This window comes from Apium graveolens, unplaced genomic scaffold, assembly GCF_009905375.1.
Source record: "Apium graveolens cultivar Ventura unplaced genomic scaffold, ASM990537v1 ctg4299, whole genome shotgun sequence".
Lineage (NCBI taxonomy): Eukaryota > Viridiplantae > Streptophyta > Magnoliopsida > Apiales > Apiaceae > Apium > Apium graveolens.
In genome coordinates, this window is record NW_027418480.1 from 4,864 (window position 1) to 25,282 (window position 20,419).

At 32.8% G+C, this 20,419-nt stretch overlaps 1 long non-coding RNA gene across 1 annotated transcript; it reads right to left on the reverse strand.

Moving 5' to 3' along the window:
* Positions 1-2,139: 2,139 nt before the first annotated feature.
* LOC141701691 (uncharacterized) lies at positions 2,140-3,513 on the reverse strand. The gene is made up of 3 exons (XR_012566875.1): positions 3,426-3,513; positions 2,544-2,755; positions 2,140-2,224 (listed from the first exon to the last, which is right to left on the reverse strand). It is a non-coding gene; the product is annotated as an uncharacterized LOC141701691 (long non-coding RNA).
* Between the last annotated feature and the right edge of the window lie 16,906 nt (positions 3,514-20,419).

A 20,419-nucleotide genomic window follows, 5' to 3' on the forward strand; every position in this document is an offset into this window, starting at 1 on the left:
GTGTCTGATACAATGTAACTTATGTCAGAGATGGTGTTACTTGTCTTGTGTCTGTATGAAACTCATGAGATAATATAATTAACTTGATTTGTCTAAGGTGTTTTAATTGTGTCTAAGGTACTTTGTCCGATTTGTGTTTGTATGATACTCATGGGATAGTAATTCACTTAATTTGTTTTATATAGTTGTGTCTAAGGTGTGGTAATTGTGTGTGATGTACTTTGTTTGCTTTGTTTCTCTATGATACTCTTGAGATAACAATTCACTTAATTTTTTTGAGATAGTTATGTCTCGGATTTTGTAATTGTGTCTGAGATACTTTACTCGCTTTGTGTTTATATGAAACTTATGAGATGATATAGTTCACTTAATTGTGTCTGAGATATTATATTTATGTTTAAGATGTGTTGAAAAGGGTCATATAATATTGTGTTCAACACTTTAGTGTATAAGCAAAAGTATTTGAACTTCTATTATGTGAAATATTTCGCATCTTGTTATCAAACCAAGTGTTGTTGGCCTATCTGTCATCCAATCTCTCTAACTTGTAAGAGCCCGAATATAGCATTTTCTTCACCTTGTAGGTACCTTCCTAGTAAGGCATGAGTTTACATGTATATTGCATGTTAAAGGTTTCCGTAGTTCGTAACTAAGTCTCTTTCATCAAATTTTCTGATCTTTGTCGTGTTGTACTTTATGACCAACTATGCAATCCTTAATTAGGGTGATCCAAAACTATCCTTGCCTTAAATAGTTTTGAGAAATAGCCTTTTCTTCCATGTGATTTCTATAAATCCTCTGGTGAATTTTTCTCATTCAATATAAAACCTTCTCAGGGTTAATGAGTGTGAGAATTGAGAGTCAAACACATCTTCTACAGGATAGCATACTCTCCTTTAAGTAGTTAATAATGGGTGTCATCTAAGTAGAGTCTTCAACGATAATATTCACAGACTATTGACCTTCAATTCCAAGTATTTTTCATTCTTTAAATAGACAAGAACTATCTAAAATATCTTTTTTGACTCAGACCAACTTTGAGTGAAAGGATGGTGTGAATATTGTCATCTATAACATAATCTCATGTTGTTTGCATTATAAAAATCCAAAAATTATTGAAGATTGAGAGATGTTTGAACATTTAGATCAAATTTCTGTCCAGGTTGAGGCATGCTATGAGTACTTGACATTAACTCTAAAAGAAAAGGGTCAATAAATATAAGTTCTGCACCGATGTCTAAAAATTTCAAAACTGATGTCTAGGTGGGTGTAGAGAAAAGTCATAGTTTTTCACATCAGTTTTGCACCAATGTAAAGAGCATTTTATACATCTGTTTTTACTCATAAACAGATGTCTATTTATCTATGACACATCGGTTTCAAAACCATAGCGATGTCTAGAGTGTTTTACGACATCAATTCTCCTTTGGAACCGATATTATATACTCCTTTACACATCAGTGTGTGACACATGTGAAATAACCCAATAAAGTGTCAAAGTAGACATCAAAAACTGATGTCTTAAAGGCACAATATGATGTATTATTATTATGTTTAACATAGGTTTTTAAGCACATAGGTTTTTAAGCATCTGGATGCTGTGTTATATACATTTATTATGTTCCCAAAAAATTACCAAAAAATACCAAAAATAAATTTTCGCAAAAAGCTTTCAAATTGCCATGAATATCACCAAACTAAGCAATACATAATGTTCTGCAATTTATAATTCCAAATCATCTACTACATCCCATAATGTATACATTCTTCTTGAAACATCCAAAAGAATGCCTTCTTTGCTAAATCGGATGCATGGTGAAGCCTAAAAGAAAGCAACAAGTGGAATCTTATCACCTCAAGCCAACTTTCTGCATCTTCTTCTTTTCGGTCTTTTGTTATGAGCTGTTTAAATAGTCCATATCTATATACAAAATCTGTTATAGGGAACAAGGGGAATTCACTTCCTGTGCTGATCAGAGTATCCCTTATTTTTATACACCTAAACCTTGCTCATCTGATTTCAAATAAAAAGTATTGATTGTCAAGATGGATAATAATCATGGTAAGGCATATAAATTAAAAAGAAATATCTTTTGATGAAGCAATTTCATTCCTGTAGTAGAACACTGAAAGTATAATGCACAAATTTAATAATCCTACTCTCTTTGATAGTTCTGTATAGCCAGCCCAACATCTCGTCCGCAAAAGCAAGACAAACTTCTCCCTGTCAATCGTCAGCTTCTAAATTACATACAAATAAAGAGTCACATGGAAAACTCTTAACATTACGTAAAAATTGATGAGTTGGTTCCCAAATTAATGGCTTATTGAACCAAATACTTGAATTATCTCTTCTTCAATTACAACCATAAAATAGAAATGGTGGCATTAAGTGTACAGAAATGGAAGATTTTAAGAAAAGAAGCGAGGTAGTCTGGTCATGAAGATATGAAATAACTATCGCTAGAATCGTTTATAAACCCATGACTGAAAAATAACGACTAGCAGTGGATTTTGGAGTTATATCAATGTTACTGTGTTACCTGCCAGTAACCCTTAGTTTTAACTCTCTGCTATATCTGTTGTCCTTAAGCGCTCTGTGCGTATAAGTCGTCCACCATCATCTCTACAAAAAAAGTATATATGTTGATCCATAATTTGGGACTCAATGCATTATAATCTATGCGATGTATCTCCTTCAGCTCTTCTTGGACCTTCTGTCGCAAGGCTCTCAAAACAGTATCCCCGGGAACATCTAGTGTAATAAAATATGAAGTCAGCAAGTAAATAATTCCAAACGTACTTAACAAAATAGTTGCCTAACTCATACATCCTGCAGGGAGGAACCATCTCACACACTTTAGTATAATAATATTGTAGCTTGATGAACATATCAAATATGTGTTCTGATTTTCCTCTGTTACATTATTTGCAAACAAGTAGAGTATCCGATGATGAACCTTGGTGTTATCTAAATTTTGTAATTCCTACCAACCTTGGTTCTTAAAAACTGAGTTTCATGCTAATTATTTTGTTTTAGCTGAAGGAATCTTAACTACTCACAACAGATTGTTTACGTGGTAGCAATAATTTATGTTTCACATGTAAAAGAACCGAAAGAACTACGCTTCTATGAAAGACCAGGGAATGTAATACTGTAGATCAGCAAAACATAACCAACCAGCCAGATGAAGGAAGTACACCAAAAAGAGAGTGACACCAAAGCACAAGCGTAACAACACAACATAATCATAGAACACTCGCTTTCACCTTTGCCGATCTACTATATCATGGTTCCTCTCACACCGAACAGAGACGAGTTCAACACACTTAAAGTTTTTTTCTTTTTATTCCCCAGATGTCAATGAAGCCAGATTACTTATTATATTGTCCTAAATAATTAAAGCGAGGATTGATGAGTATACCTATATTCATCCCAGGTGGAAGTGCAAACTGACGCTGAAGGACAAACTGGTACAAGGGGTATGCATGCACCAATTATCAGAGTGACAATTGGGATGGCTCCATTCCTGCAAGAGTTCAAGTATATGTTTGAACTATAACTCAACAACAAAAAGAACAAGAGTACGCTAAACTAAAAAATTTCCTCATAGCATGAGCAGTATGAGTAATGTATAGCATCACCATAGTTCTCCTCAAATCCCTTTAAGATGATTATAACAGAAGTCCAGAACCGATTTACATAAAATTATTCTATGTAACCACAAGAAATAATTTAATAGTATATACACTCAAGAACAAAGTACTAAGAGGTTTATTTGCATATATTTCTCGAACTTCAAGTTTGCGTTTTTTTTAACAACGTGAATGTTAATTTCTAATTAATTTAGAGTTATTGACTACTCCAAATTACTTTCAAAGTACTAAAAATTGATGCAAGAGACCATATATCATACTGCATATACAGTGTTTAGATGTTTTCGTTCATCATGGCCGAGTATATTGGCCGACTATATTGATACTGTCCACCGCAAGAAATGATCCAAGAGCAGTGAGCAGAAGCACCTTGAGCACCGACATTGAAACAGCAAAAAAAAGGCTGAAAATCCCCATTTGGCAATCCAACCACTTCACTTGATCTTTTCTGAGTACGGTTAAGCTGTAACCTTTCAAGAAGCAGTGTATTGTGAACTTCAAATTTGTACTTTCACTTCCCAAAAGTGATAATTTGATTCAAATCATAATATATCAAAGGTTCTTATTAACACAAGGAATTTAAAAATTAAAACAACTGCAGAATAATGTAGCTATATCCCACACTAATCAATCGAGCATTGTATATAATCTAACACGTAAGTCGTATACATGAGTATTATGATCAACTCAATGGAAATTTCATCATCAGGAAATACTTACTATTATAATAGATTTAGAGACTTACAAGAACAAAAAAAGCAAGAAACAAGAGAACCAACGACGAAAGCTAGCGCATCAAACAAGAAAGTACAAACAAGCCTGTAAACGACAACAACAAACAAACAATCTGTTAAAAATAGAAGAGTAACAAAAAAAGCATGAAAAACAAAAAATTTAATTGGAGAAACATGCTTATATATAATAAAAAACCGAATATATACCAACTAAAAAAGAGATATGCATACATAATTAACTTAAATCGCAAAATACTTACTTTGTAGGTGACCCAAGATGAAGAATCAACCAATCCGTAAAAAAAGTTCAATTAAAAACCCAAAAATTGAAGTTTGAAATGAAAATTAGAGACACACTTACAAATCGACTTAGTTAATAGCACAATCGAGTAGATTAAAGATTCATATGCAAGAACCGAGTGTTTTATTTGAAAGAAAGAACCGAGGCTACGACCTAATTAGATATATGATATTTGGGGGTTTGATTCCAGGGTTTGACCGAATTAGTGGTTCAATCTATGGTTAGTGTTCGATTAAGTTTGGATTTAAGATTCTATCTAGGGTTTGTGATTGTATATAATGGGTTTGAATTAGGTTTTGAATGTTCTTGAGTGTAGATTAAGAGTAGAGCCTCGGTTAAAAAGAAAAGTGGATGTGAGTTTGTGAAGAGCTAGGGAAATGAAAATGGGTTGAGGGGGGAAATGATTTATATGTAAAAGGGGGAAATGTTTTATGTAATCGTAAATGTATGTATCACGTGTTTTATAATTTTTTAAAATTTAGTTTAGACATCGGTTGTTACTTCAACTGTTGTGTGAATATTACTTTAACATCGATTTTGTAAAAAATGATATTCAAAAACAATTTAACATCGGTCGTCAATGCAACCGATGTTAAATTGGTGATATCTATTGACCGTTTTCTTGTAGTATAAGCCTCATTATTAGTAAACATGGAAATATTATGACTTTAATGAGTTGGAAGCCTTATAAAAAATTATATTAGCCATGCTTCACTTTTTATCGAGGTAAAGTAGTCATCCATGCAGAGTTCTCATGTTGGATTGTGGGTAATAATGTCCTCCTTGGAAGAGGATATTTCACGAATGAGGGAATTTTTTCTTGGTTGCCAAATGAACATTTACCAACCTAATCTATAAATTTCAAAATGTGATGATTTTTCTTGGCATATAAGAAGTTATGAATTGATTTAACACCATGACTCAATTGATTAAATTTTGGGATTGTGAATATTTAGGCATTGAGAAGACCGTCCCTCACCCTCCCCGGAGACCATAAGATGAAATATGGAGTTATGAGAGGACCCTCTTCACCCATGTAGGTGAATATATGGAGCTATGATAGTAGTATTTCATAAAAATATAGAAATTCTTTTCTATAAGAGGACCTTTCTCACCCGCTAATAAGGCAACAATGACGAGAAAAGAGGTCAGCGAGTTATAGAGATAGTACATTATTTTAAATTTTAGAGAAAATATTTAATGTGCTTTTAGATTACTCTCTCTCACGTGCTAGTAAAATTTCTTACTTTGAAATTACATTCCCTCACTCATCAAGGAGGCCGCAAGGGTGAAAAAAGAAGTTGAGTTAGTAAAACATTCTTCTTTGAGATTACACTTCTTCATAGTTCAAAGAGGCGACACGGGTGAGGAAATGAATTAGAAATTTTTTTGAGTGTGTAAAATTTTAATTTTCATGGATGTTCTTCTTGATGAATACATGTCACCTAATTAAAGGATTTAGTTGATCTTTATTCACCGAAATTTCCTATTTTTTTGTTGAAACGTAAAGTGAAACTGATTGAGGTTTTTCATAAGAAAAGCCCCCCCCCCTTCTAGCGCCAAATAATACTGCATCTTGCTTCACTCTACCAAATATACCATGTTCTGTTGATGTTTTCACGGAGATGTGTTGTAGCTGATGGCTGAGAATCTGTTAAACAATGCCCACAAGAAGGTGATGGTCGTCAAGCACCTACGGCATGAGAGTAAGTAACCAGTGGTTGACAATAACAAGAAACAATAATTGGAAAATAAATACTTAATATTTGAGAGTTACTATTTCTGAGTGGTATGAATGCTTAAGTGGTGAGAGTAAATGTGAGCATCAGAGTATTTATGTGAATTCGAGGGTCTGCATTTATGTGACAGATTGGTATTTATAATAGCTGATGCTACATCCCGTTAACTTCTAGTCCAGCTATTTGCTCCTTTTTGGTGACAGACATGACATGATGGCATGTCCCTTTTTATGATTTGTTGTCATATTTACTACTTCCATGTAAGCCTCCTCTTGTTCTTGAGTACTAAAGGATGGTCCAAGAGATACGAGTCTTGTGGGAGGAGGGTAACATCGTATGTGGAGGAGGAGGGTATCATTGATCTGGGTGGTAAAACTTTACCTTAGTATATATTTATTAGTCAAATTTATGGACATGATAGATTGCCCATCGTGAGTCTTGGGACATGGCTTCATATGTAGAGTAAAGAGGTGGACTTAAATTAGGTATTATCACTAATATAGTTAGAATTTTTTTTTATAAGGTTTTATGTGGGCCACTCTCCAAAATCGAGTCGAACTCAGATATTCTGGATAAATAAATCATAAATGCTTCCCTACATATTTATTTAGTTTGTAAATTATTTGTCAATCTACAGATATATTCTATACTAGTTTGGTTTTGTCAAATAGACTTAGGTAACGGCTAAAGGAAAAATCTGGAGAACTTTTAAACACTCGTTTTACAATCTAAAACTATTCAATTGATTTATAAGCATATCATACCCAAATATTTTGATCATAAACATACTGAATATAAGTTTTAAATATTTTAATTCAATTTATAATACCAAAGGACCAAACACATCTTTTACTCCAAAATAAGCGTAAATCCGGAATACATGTAAATCCTTATTATCAATATAAAATTATTTTTTAATTATACTTAATAATTTCTCAGACCTAATAGTCATTATTTTATAAGAAATGTTACATTTTACTATATGTCAAGTCAAAACTTTTGTTTATTTGGTGTGTAAAGATAAATGTGTATTTAGTCGCTCCGTTAACATTCGAAAAATCCAAAAAACATTCCTCCAGATATGTTTTAGACTTGAAATCTTGAACTTTACATATTAACTTGTAGATTAATTTGACCAATTTGGATGACTTTTAATCTAGGACCCCTAAATTCGATGCGCAATTAATTTACGAGTCGGTGAAAATTCATATTAAATCAATGAGTTTGATGGTGAGATTTTAAACATTTTTTGGAGATTACCAAAATTTCATAATTGTGGAATATTTTTTTCATTTTCGTTGAAAAACTATTTTTTGGTCATCGGTAAGTGCACCGTTCGGTTATTATTCATTTCCAAATTGAGAAAAATGTGTCAGACATTCCTTAAGTCTAGGAATTTATTAGCTTACTTTTTCAGCAGAAAATTATTACTTTTTGGTGATAAAAATACACGTAAACCTCTCATTCTTTAATTTGAATTTATCTTATTCTTCATCACCTTTTCTCACATAAAAACACATATTTCTTCACCCTTATTTAGAAGGCCCCAAACCCTACTTACCCTAATTAGGTAGCCTATTTACAAGGCAAACCCCCTTGCGACAGTTTTACGGTGAATTTTCCCGCGACTATTTTGTATGTTATTCGGCTTTATAACTATCTTGTTTCTCTTGTAGGTCACTCTCTATTTGAAGAACTTGAAACCTTGTATATTCAAGAGTCATAATTTGGATATTTTATGTATATTAAGTGTACTTGGACACATACTTGTTAGATATATGCTTTATACACTTTGCTTTTCAAGTTTCATTCTTGTTGGCATAAAAATGTACTTGTTCTTGATTTATTCATGTAGTATTTTTTGGAGCCTTAGTATAAACTTTAGAAGAGTTACCGACTTTATTTTACACTTTTACAAGTCCTTGCACTTAAGTTTATAACTGGAGGTAAAAAAAGACAACTATTTTTTTTATTTAAAACCAATGTCTCTAAACTCGTATTTACCTTAAGTGGTCAAAATCTTTGTTTCAAATATTGAAATATTATTTAAGCTTGGTGTTATATTTATTAAATTATTCTTAATTCTCAAGTAAACATCTTGAATAAGAATCTAACACCGTTGACCACTTGAACTTGTTGTTAAAAAGAACAAGAAGAACTTGACCACACGCGTTATACTCAGCCAAATTCGAAGCTAAAGTTCCTTGATTCTCCTTAATTTTTTACTCTCTTTAATAAGTAAAAAAGACAAAGACGTAGTCAGCGGGTCTGTAACATTATCATTACTATGCACTTTACATATAAACACTACCACATATATTGCATACTAAAACTTCCAACAAGCGTTATTATAGGGCAAAAAACTGTTGCTATGGGTGCCAAAAAGGCAATGGCAAAGCTTTTGAGGGTTGTAATTTTAGCCATTGAGAAAGAATTATATTGCAACAGCGACACACCTTATTGCAAGCCTGAATATCTGTTATAGAAATAAGCTAATGCAACGTCATCGAGGGTTGCAATAGGACTAGACCAGTGTTACAACAGGTGTTTGACAATCTGTACAAATATTGAGGGCCAAAGGTGGGCCACAAGTATGGACGCCGCACGTGGGCCCGTCTTTCCATTTTTTTATAAATTTGCATAGGCTAAAAATATATAAAATTTTCATTTCATTACCAAATAATACGAAATACAAGCAATATTTACCAAAATACACCACTGTCATAGTATATACCTTGATATATTGTTCCAAAGCAAGCACACCAAATACATTACATTCTTAAAAAAGTAAAATATATTACATTCTTAAAAAAGTAAAATACATTACATTCTTAAAAAAGTAAAACACATTAATCTAAAATTAAAAATGATGAAAGTCTATAAATATAATTGTAAAAATAATCCATCCGACTAAGAAGTTGGGCATTATCTATAAAAAGAATACCATTGTCATTATAATATGAAAATGTTGCGCAAAGTTGAGCAAAATTATTATTAATGCGATGTGTTTATGAGACTTCCGTTCATTTCATGCAATCCATATATAAAGTGTACCCATACCAAATTTTTTACCTCTTCCTAGAGAATGGCATACCTGAAACCCTGCATAAATGAAAGTAGATTTTCAATACAAGCAGCACACTAGTTTGTATTTCATGTTTTTATACATGTCTTACAACATGACTTGCAATTGGTTTCTTGAACTATACATAAGCATATGAAGAAATGCATAACATAAAGTACAAGATATAAATCTACACCTCAAATAACTAATATGAGGAGTCAATAATTTAAGCCAAACACACATTAATCATGAAGTTCTACTCATAGTTGAACACAACATCCACTTACAAGTGTGCTCTACTAATTGAAAAAAATAATGAACAAAACTAGTCACACTTACAAATAAAAAAAATTACATGCTTGTACAAATGCATATAAAAATAAAAATCTAACACTAAACATACTTTCCTTGTAAGTCCAACAAGTAGATATAAAACACATGACCGCTACTTTGGTATGCACAAACAAAAATAAATCCAAACCTAAAGGATGACATAGTACCTGAATTGGAGAGGCTGTTCTTGGTCTCGTTGTAAACATTAATTGCCAGCGACCTTCAATCAAACTAGAACTTGTCTGAAAATATAAGATATTACAGTTAAAATTCGAACTTGTCTGAAAATATAAGATATTACAGTTAAAATTCAGTTTGTGGTAAACTTGTTGCGAACACCGAATCTCAGTCTCTTAAACTTTGTTTCTTCTAGTCAAAAAATACCTAATTCAAAAGTAAAATTTAACTCCATTTCCTAAAATTCTAGTTTAGCATGTTGTTAATAAGTGATCGTAGGTAAATTAATTAAGTGAAATTCATTCATGTTCACTTTTTAAACTAACAAAGGAAAATATTTCAACAAAAATTAGCCACTGGTTCACTTATGCTTTGAGTTGCTTCTAAAACTTGCACTGCGCGTTTAACTTCATGCACATCAATTTTTAGACACAAACTATGTGAAGAAAGTAATCATCAAGCATTATTTTGACAAAAGTAATAATATATCAACCAAGCTACAGATACTTTTGAATAGATTTTTCCATTGCCAATTACTAGAAAATCTCATATTTCATACTATCTAGATTCAGGAGAATTATACTGACCTGTAAATTTTCAATCTAGGCAAGAAAGACAACAAAAAATTTAAGCAAACATATATAGGCAGATTAATCTATATAAAGTCACGACTTACAAAACATCATAATATTTATACCTATTAAAAGCAGCATATAACACAGATAGGAATAGAGAAACCAAGACATTATAGTGAAAGATATATTGCACAAAAGATAACTGATCACATATTCTAAATAAATTTAATAAGATGAGACCATAACTAATAATACTCTTGCATAAATCAACAAACCTCACTGATGAACTTTGTTGACCATCCATTTTATAGCCACAATCTGTTCAGGGTCCCATTAACATGTAGCTAAGGACATAATTTGACCTCTAAACTAGCTTTACCAAATAAGTACTTGCTCCTGGATTCAAATCCACAACCTTCATTTATATGAAACCTCATTTATATACTCATTTAGCAAACATAACAGTCAGCATTGTCAAAATTATTCCTAGGGGCACATGAGGTCTAGAGTTTGTTTCTCGCCTCCTCTCCCCAGTTCCCCTCCCTCTGTAACTAAAATCTAATGCAGTAATGAAAACGTAAACCTCTGAAATCAAAGAACTTAACAAATTTTGTGTGTAAAGTGAATTACAACATGAATAATACCCGTTGTATTGTCAAGTCACTACTAGAAATATGGGATCAGGCATCGGTTCAGAACCGATGTTAAAAAAGTCCTGAACCGATGTCTTCGCGTGTGATGTTAAATGTCATCAGCCTTTGACATCGGTTAACAACCGATGTCTATTACAGTGCTATACATCGGTTCTAAGATTAAAAGTGATGTCTTTACAACAAATTTCAGCTTATATTACAGTATTACTAGGTGAATATGAGTATATTATGACGTATTTATCCATTAAAATATGAAACCTACAAGCTCTAAAAGCCATTTATTAAAATTCTTTCGAACAAACCGATGTGAAATGCTTGATCAGACATCAGTTAGATTAGTTGCCCGATGTGAAATGTTTGATCAGACATCGGTTAAATTAGCCCCCCGATGTGAAATGATGGATAAGACATGGGTGTTCTTCACGAAACCGATGTTAAATCTTTTTGTTTAACATCAACCAATTTCTCTAACCGATATTATTTGACTTAAAATACATTGAGTTTTTTTCAGAACCGATGTCAAATGACTATTTCACATTGGTTTTTTTAGTTATTTTCGTTTAATATTATTTTGTATGATGTCTTTTGTGCATTTTTTACATCGATTTACATGTACCATTGTGATGTTAATGTTCTGTAAATTGCACGCCATCCTGGTACTATTTACAGCCACTGGGAACCAAAACAATGCAACATCCCAACAAAAAACATTCAAACAGAAACATAAAGGTACCCATCCAAATTACAACTCTAATACCAAAATATTACTCATACCATACTATACGTACATTTCAAATAAAATACAAGCATTACATTAGCTAACTCATACTATACTAATTTTTACGTACTAAAAGCAAAAGCAACTTGCTATGTGCTGCTGTACCAGAACTCACAGCCTCCTTCCTCTTCCACCACCTTTTTTGCAAGTGCTATCATTGGGGATTGGAGTAACATCCTCTGAAAAAAGGCAAATAGAAAGTCAATTATCAACGCCTTACATGGCTATAGCCTACTTATTTCCAAATTCATAAGCTAATCAGGAAAAAAGAATTACCAATGCGACCAATTTTCATTCCTAAACGAGCAAGTGTACGAAGAGACTTTGTTTTGTTTCCGCCTGTTGCGCGAAACTTGATGTGAAGAGCAGTGATTCCAAGTTCTCGTGGGCAATTTACCAGCCAGCTTATATGAGAAAATATTGCAAAGTCATTATCATCCATTTCATGCAATAAGAGGACTTTTAAGCAAGTCTATAGCGATAGAAATAACACCAGACCTTGCATCTTGTTGAAACAACCTGTGTTGCAAGCATAGTTGCATATGGTGAAGATTCATCTCTATTTGCTTTAACGTTAATCCCACCTAAAGAATTGAGAAATTAAGATAACATGAATAATTTATTTAGTTAATTAGTTGTATATCTCATCTTTATGATATTTAAGTATGATCTATGACATTTATTAGGTGTTTCCGGGCAGGCCCAAGTGACAAGACATAATTTGTATCTCACTTAGATTACAATTGGTACATGTAAAACAATTTATTTTAAAAAATAAATCAAAGCATACTGTTATTTACAGGGCACTCATATAATAGAGTTTTTCGACATAAGTCATACCAATAAATATATTAGACGTATTGACACTAATAACTTACCTTCTCCTTGACTAGTTTGTGTGTGAGAGAGAGAGACAGAGAGACCATAAGGTCTAGAGAAACATTTGTCAGTGTTAAGATTTAAAATTATTGGAGCTTCCAAAGCTTTCTGAAATGTAAATAAAAAATGAAATAAAATAAGACACATAATTGATGAAATATTAGATGTCACCAGGCAGCTACTAAGAGTACCTGAAATTTTAATTTTACCAGAACAGAGCAATGGGGAAGTAAGTCAGACTAGAAGGATGCTTGCATTTTAAACATTTATGGAGGCTTACATAATTAATAAAGAAGAGACTAATAGTTGTTGGTTGTGGAAAAGAAATTTAAGGGACCTTCTCTATTTGAGCCATTACAATCTTGCTAGTTACTTACAAATTTTGAAATTCTTATTTAAATAAGCAGATTATTTGTTTAAAATGACTATTTGAGGAAACATATATAGCTGTTGAGAATTGGCTAACTCGAAGATCAGGATTTATGTCACAATCAGGATATGATCATCTACTGAAATATGATTATCCGTTGAAACCTTCGATATCATCCGTTGATATACATAATTGATTATCGGTTGAAGCTAAAGTATTTATCCGTTGATCAAAGCTTTCCATTGAAGAATGACTTGAATGATAAGTCATGACTGCGAGATAAATCAGAAGGTCATGATTTATAGGATCGTAGTTGAATTAGATATGTAAAGTATTAGAGTTATATTTTAATATTAATTGTAATTGATAGAGGACTGATTTGTAGCTGTGTAGTATATAAACACGGAATAGGTTATCACAATTTGTAGTGCACAACTCGAGTATTCGTATAATCTAGAAGCTCTTAAGAATATTATTTTTAAGAGAGTTTTGTAATAGTTAATTAAAGATCAATATAAACTGTTATTTGATTCATCTGTTCTTACTTTACTTTCATAATACATCGATTTGTTTAGTAATTGTATCCAAACCCCTTAAACAATTACTTTACAGGATAACAAGTGGTATCTGAGCGGTCAAATTGACTGTTAATTTGAAAAGGTCAAGAATTCTGAACGTAAGTATGAAAACATGAAATTTCCATATTGAAGAAAGTTGATTACTCTACATGGAGAGTAAAGATATTGATGTTCCTTGAAGCTATTGCTGATGAATATGTTGATATCATCAAAACAGGACCTCAATATCCTATATAAAATGTGGCTATGTTCAGATGCTCCTGAACACTCTGCCATAAAAGAAAAATCAAAGTGGTCAGAAGCTAAAAAAGTTTCTATGCTTAAAGATTCTAAAGTCCGGAATATTCTGCACAATGGTTTGAACAATGTGATGTCAAACAAAGTTATTGAATGTAAGACTGGAAAGGAAATATGGGATGCCTTGAAAATATAGTGTCAAGGTATGATGGAAATAAAGAAAAATAGAAGAGTTGTTGTTGTGTTAGAAAATAAGTAATTTAATGCCAAGGCTGATGAGTCAATTACTAACATGTATGATAGATTTTTAACACTGCTGAATTATCTACCATTGGATTGAAAAGAATATGAAAAGGAAGACTCAAATACAAAATTTCTGAGAGCTCTTCCAGAAGATTGGGATACACATGCCATAATAATCAGGCATCAATATGATCTTGATTCTCAAACTCTGGATGAAGTGTATGGAATGCTGAATACTCATGACATGGAGATCCAACAAAGGAAGAATAGAAAAGGTCAGAAGATGAACGTTGTGGCTCTTAATGTTGAGACTCACAAAGACAAAGAAAAGATAAGTGAGAGGTCAAGGAGAAGGAACATTATGGAAGAATCAGATACTGATAATGTATCAGATCTTGACACAGATACTGATGATGATTCCGAAATCGGAATGGATGATCCTCAAGTGGTTGAGATGGGTGCAATACTGGTGAAAGGTTTCAGAAGGATGAGGAATGGAAAACCACTGAGAAAAGTTGGTTTGAACAGAAGGTTTTCTGATCAAGGCAAAGACAGGTTCAAAAGGAGTGATGGTTATAACAACAAGGAAAGGAAGTTTGACACGACCAAGGTGACATGTTATAACTGTAATAAAATGGGACATCTAGAAATTGTGTACCCCAAGACAACGGGAAAAACTTTGGTCACAACAAATTCCAATATAAACTGGATGGATTCATCATAAACTGACAATGATGATAAATGTTATGCACCCATTGCAGCTCATGGAGAGAATGCCTCAGGAACTAATAAGGTACCTTCTGTTATATTTCCTGTTGATATTGATAATATGTCTTAATTGAAAACTTTATTGTACTCTTTGCATGTTACTTTTAAATGTAAGTCTATTGAATGTGATAGTTTGATTGCTGATAATAAGAAGCTTAAAGAAATAAATGAGTTCTTAGAAGCTGAGTTATTGTGCATGAATGAACATGGAAAAGCATGTAAAAAAGCACAATATAATGAAACTCGGATAAATATCAGGTATGCTAGACTAGATAAACTCAGGGAAGCGATCCCGTAGGCACTGGTTTTTGAAAAGCTTTACAACCCGCTTTATCCTAGTGGTCTCCAAGTCTTTAGGCTTGGTGACATCTACTATTTTAGCAGCCGCTGCATAAAGGATTAAGCAATAGTTAAAACCAGAAAAATAGGCTAAAAAAAGTATGAAAAAGAATAAGGACTAAAGCTAAAACTTACTTTTAGACATGTGAGAGCCCACGATCAAAGAGAACTGTCTTCTTAATAAGGTCCCAGGAATGGGACGTGCCATTATCCTTAGTGAGGATATCGAAGGCCTTTGCCTCTTCCTCGCACAATATTATATCATTGGGGATGCCGTCGACTACCTATATAAAAGATGAATAGAAGAGGTTGCCCTAATGGGATAGACTTTCCACTGACAACATGGGGGATTGTAGGGCGTTGGTTCAAAGAAACACAACCCGGATTCTTGTCAGGGCTTTTTTTTAACTGAATTTTTTTCCTGAAATTAGCTACTATGGTAGCCGAATTGTGCTTAGCATATTACGATAAGAAACAAATAATTAACCTCCAAGCATTTGGAGGAAGTTGGCAGGGATTAATCCCAACATAACAAGAAGAATGGGAATACAGAGGTGAAAGGGAAACCTGGCACCTGCCCTAATAGTATCCCTGAAGACGTACAATACATCCTTCTTCCGATGGAAAGCCTTGTCTACGGCACTAGCCAAAATCAGCTTGTAGGACTTCTCGACCTTGTACATGAGGTTTATTTTTTCCAGCTCCTTCACATCGTAGAACTTGTTGACGTTATCGAACACATTAATGTAAGCGTCATACGTATACTCATCCCCCGAGTATTGGTCATATCAATCAAAGAAGAATACCTTGATCGAAGAAGGAATTCACTTGAATTTTTAGCCACGTTCATTTTGGCCATCTAAGAAATACACGAAAAATAAAGAACATAGTGAATAGATGCTTGAAAAATGTAGAAAAACCCCAGAAGAGATGAAGATATTCATCTTAAAAACAAATTATCTATTAAGATATTCATCGAAAAAACCTAGAAAATGGGAAAAAACTGAAAAAGTATGAAGAATGCAATAAACATATCTACAGAAGATATGAAGATTTGAAGATTTTGCTGGAAAACTATAGGATTAAAGAAAGCAAGATGAAGAAAGACAGAAATTACAAAGAGCTTTTGATGAGAGGTTGATCGAATGAGAAGTGAGAAAGAAGTGAATTCACTCACTATAATATATAAGAAAATTTGGGAAAGATGAACCGTCAAAGGGCCATAAAGCTAAAGGCCTAAAAGTTAAAGCCCAAAGTCTGGAAAGTTCTCAAAGTTTCCAAAAGAAACAACTAAAGGACCATGGGCCTAATTCAAGTTGAATTTGGAAAAATAAGCACATTGGCCCAATCCAAGTTGGATTTGGGAAAATAAGCTGATTAACCCAATCCAAATTGGATTTAGAAAGGTAGGCCCATCGTCCCATATAAAATTTACAAAATAGAAGTCTAAACAAATTATGGTTAAAAGGAAGAAAACAAGACCATGGTTGAGGTCGTATTTTATGTCATGGATTCTAGTCGAAAAATATCGATTAGTGGCCCTGAAATGGACCATGTATTCGACCAGAATTGAGGTCGTGTTTCATGTCATGGATTATAGTCAAAAAACTTCGAGTAAAGGCCCCAAAATAGACCATGTATTCGACCAGGATTGAGATAGTGTTTCAGGTCGTGGAATCTAGTCAAAAAACTTTGACTAGAGGCCCTAAAATGGACCATGTATTCGAACGGGATTGAGGTCGTGTTCTAGGTCGTGGATCCCAAAACTTTGACTAGAGGCCCTACAATAGACCATTAATGCGACCAAGATTGAGGTCCAAATCCATGTCAAGTTACCACTGGAATTTTGACCTGGATCTTAGTCGAATTTCAGGTCGTAGATCCTAGTCAATAGACTTCGACCAGACTACAGGAATTGAACCATAAGCTCTACCAGGATTGAGATCGAAATCCAAGTCGACGTTCCTGGACGAAATATTTCGACTAGGATATAACAGCTGACTCAAATTTCGACCAAGATTCTTGTCGAATTCCAGGTCATGGATCCTGGTCAAAAATATTCGACTAGGCTACACGAGTTGGCAGAAATTTTGAACAGGATCCTAGTCGAAATTTGGACCTGGATCCTAGTCGAAATTTCGACCAGGATCCTGATTGAAAATAGCATAAATTTGTAAAAGAAATCCCAAAAATTAAGTTATTAAAAGAGTAGCTTTTAATTATGCCCGATTTGTTCCAAAGACAATATCCAGTTATTAAGGCCCAATAATCAGTATGTCATTAATTGGACACAAAGGGCCTGCAAACCAAGAATTTATTATTAAAATTCGTAGGCCTAGTATTAGCCCAAGTAGTGATTGAGAAAACAAGTTAAAATCAGAATCAAACTTTCAAAAGAGTAGTCCTCAAGCCACGCGGTCCTATAAGGAAGCAAATCCCTACATTCTAGGACTCCTGTGTCTATTCTAAATCTGAGACTTGTCCACCAAATCCCCTAACCCTAATCCAATCCAAGGCATCATATGCCTAGATATGGCCCCCACAAATTCAGAATTACGTTTTTTGACTTGATCCTTGGTATAGAGCAAGGTACGTAGGCATCTTGTGAAGACAGATTGAGTCACGAATCACAAGAGCAGTCAAATAGACTCTTGAAGCTCGCGAACCCCTAGCATTAACTATAGTATTCAATACAACCTAGTTTTTTACCCATAACAACGCGATAAACATATAACTTGAAGCTTTTTATATGAAAAATAAATCTGGTGACAGTATATATCAATATTAATTTGTCAATAAATTAAAAAACACGAAAAAAATTAGTCAAATAAATTTATCAGAAAAAAAGATATTAAATGTAAATAAATTAACTTTATATCCATCCTAAAGGAAGAAAATTAGCATTATAGAATTAACCAAACAAATATAATTGTATAAGACATAAAAACAATAACCAAAAACTTGTGTTATAGACTAACAATTTTATTAAATTATGGGGGATCTTATATGTACAAGTAAGACAAAACATAGTAAAATGTGGAAAGAGATAAGCCGCGGAAAATAAAAGTAACTTATATTATAAAGGGCTTTTTTAAAAAATAGCCCAGTATACAAATTTCTTTACCAAAATACTGTCATGTTTTACCAAAAATTATAAAAATAATTTTTTATTTGCAAAAATATTATTTTTCAATTTTTTTTGCAGAAATTGGGTTTTTGCAACTGGAATGAACTAGATGCAACCTCCCACCAGTTTCTCCAACTACATGTTAGCTCATGCAATCTCGAAAATGCAACTAAGAAAACTCCATTAGAGTTGTTGCATATTTGCTAGATTTTGGTTGATTTGAGTTAATTTCATTTTTTTGCAAAAAAATATTGGAAGATAATAAAATCGCAAAAACTAGAAAAATCATATTTTTTGATAATTTCTCTATCATAAATTAAATTAAGATTACAAACTAAAATTCTAGATGTGTCAAAAATACAACCCACCCAACCCCTTATATATGTACAAGGAAAAATATGAGTAGTCTTTAATTACAAATCTTATTCAACATATATTTCATTTTGTTTCATTTTCTTCTTCAAATAGTGTGACATTATTCCTTCACTTTTTTGAATTATATTCTCCACCTCATTGAGTACTGTTCTTCTGCTTGAAATCTGATTCATTTATTTTCTGTAAAATAAAATAAAAAACATATTCATTTATTATTGAAATTATGAAAACAAAAATAAACTGAGTATTAAAAGCAATATAGAATATAGACCTATAGATTCCCTTTGAAGAGTTGACTGTTAAGTTCAGCAGTTGCAACATAATGAACAAGGGCGTTCAGATCAGCTACAAATTCACCTTAAACTAATGCAGGTTCACATGGAGCATTTTTGGAATACTGTTTGTACTCAGTTTGGCCATATCTTCAAGAGTTTGCAATGCACCTAGTGCAGTGACTTCTGTTTGATTCACAGATGGCCTGATAGCATTTATCTGATTACAGTGTTGTACAAACGAAAAAGATTTAAGTAAATATTGTATAGACGAACCTAAAGTCACATTAAGTTATTATAGTTAATGCATGAATAACAGCCTTCTTAGGATGACCTTCCACGATTGCTAGGGGGTTGGCCCAATCGGTTGGTTTAGGCTTCGACCTAAAGATATTAGTCTTGCATCTAAAATTCATGGAGCATTTTCTTCATTGTTTGCTGCAAATATATAACAAAAAACACATTTATTAAATAAAATATTTAAAATTACATGGAAAGTTTATTAAATATTTAGTAAATATATTATTTGGGGTTAAAATTAATTTCAAAGGTTTGTCTACTCTGTGTGCATGGACGGAAATTTTATAATTTAGCTATTTGATTGGTTTGTTTTTATCAATGTAGGAATTAAAATAAGTTAATCTTATAATTTTCAGGTGTTAGCATGTGTCCATAAATAAATACTAGAAGATGAGTTATTATGTATAACACAGAGAGTTTTGGATCCAGTACCAAAGGATAAAGTAAAGGGAATAAACACTTATATTTTTTTAACCAAAAAAACAATGGTGTACCCATCCACTTTCCCAACAATTACCCCTCCCCCAAATTATCAAATTTAAATCATAATCAGTAAACATCACAACCAATTAACCACTGTTGTAGCCTATACCTCAAAAATAGATATCACAATAAATTGAATTGTAGATTCATTACCAGTAAAATCAGGACAACAATAAATTATCAACCCATGCCACTAAAATTTCAGATCTCAACCGCACATACACATAGCATCAAAAATGTCCCAATAAAAATTGTTCAGCTACATAATGACCTGAACATATGAAAGAGATTAACAAATTGGCAGAACATATGAAAAATTAAAGACACAATAGCAGATCTATAGTATAACAGGACAGCATAAAAAGTAGGGGATTTACCTTTTCAAACTTATTCCTCCTCTAACCATCTTTCATTTATTTTTCCTAATCTAATATAAA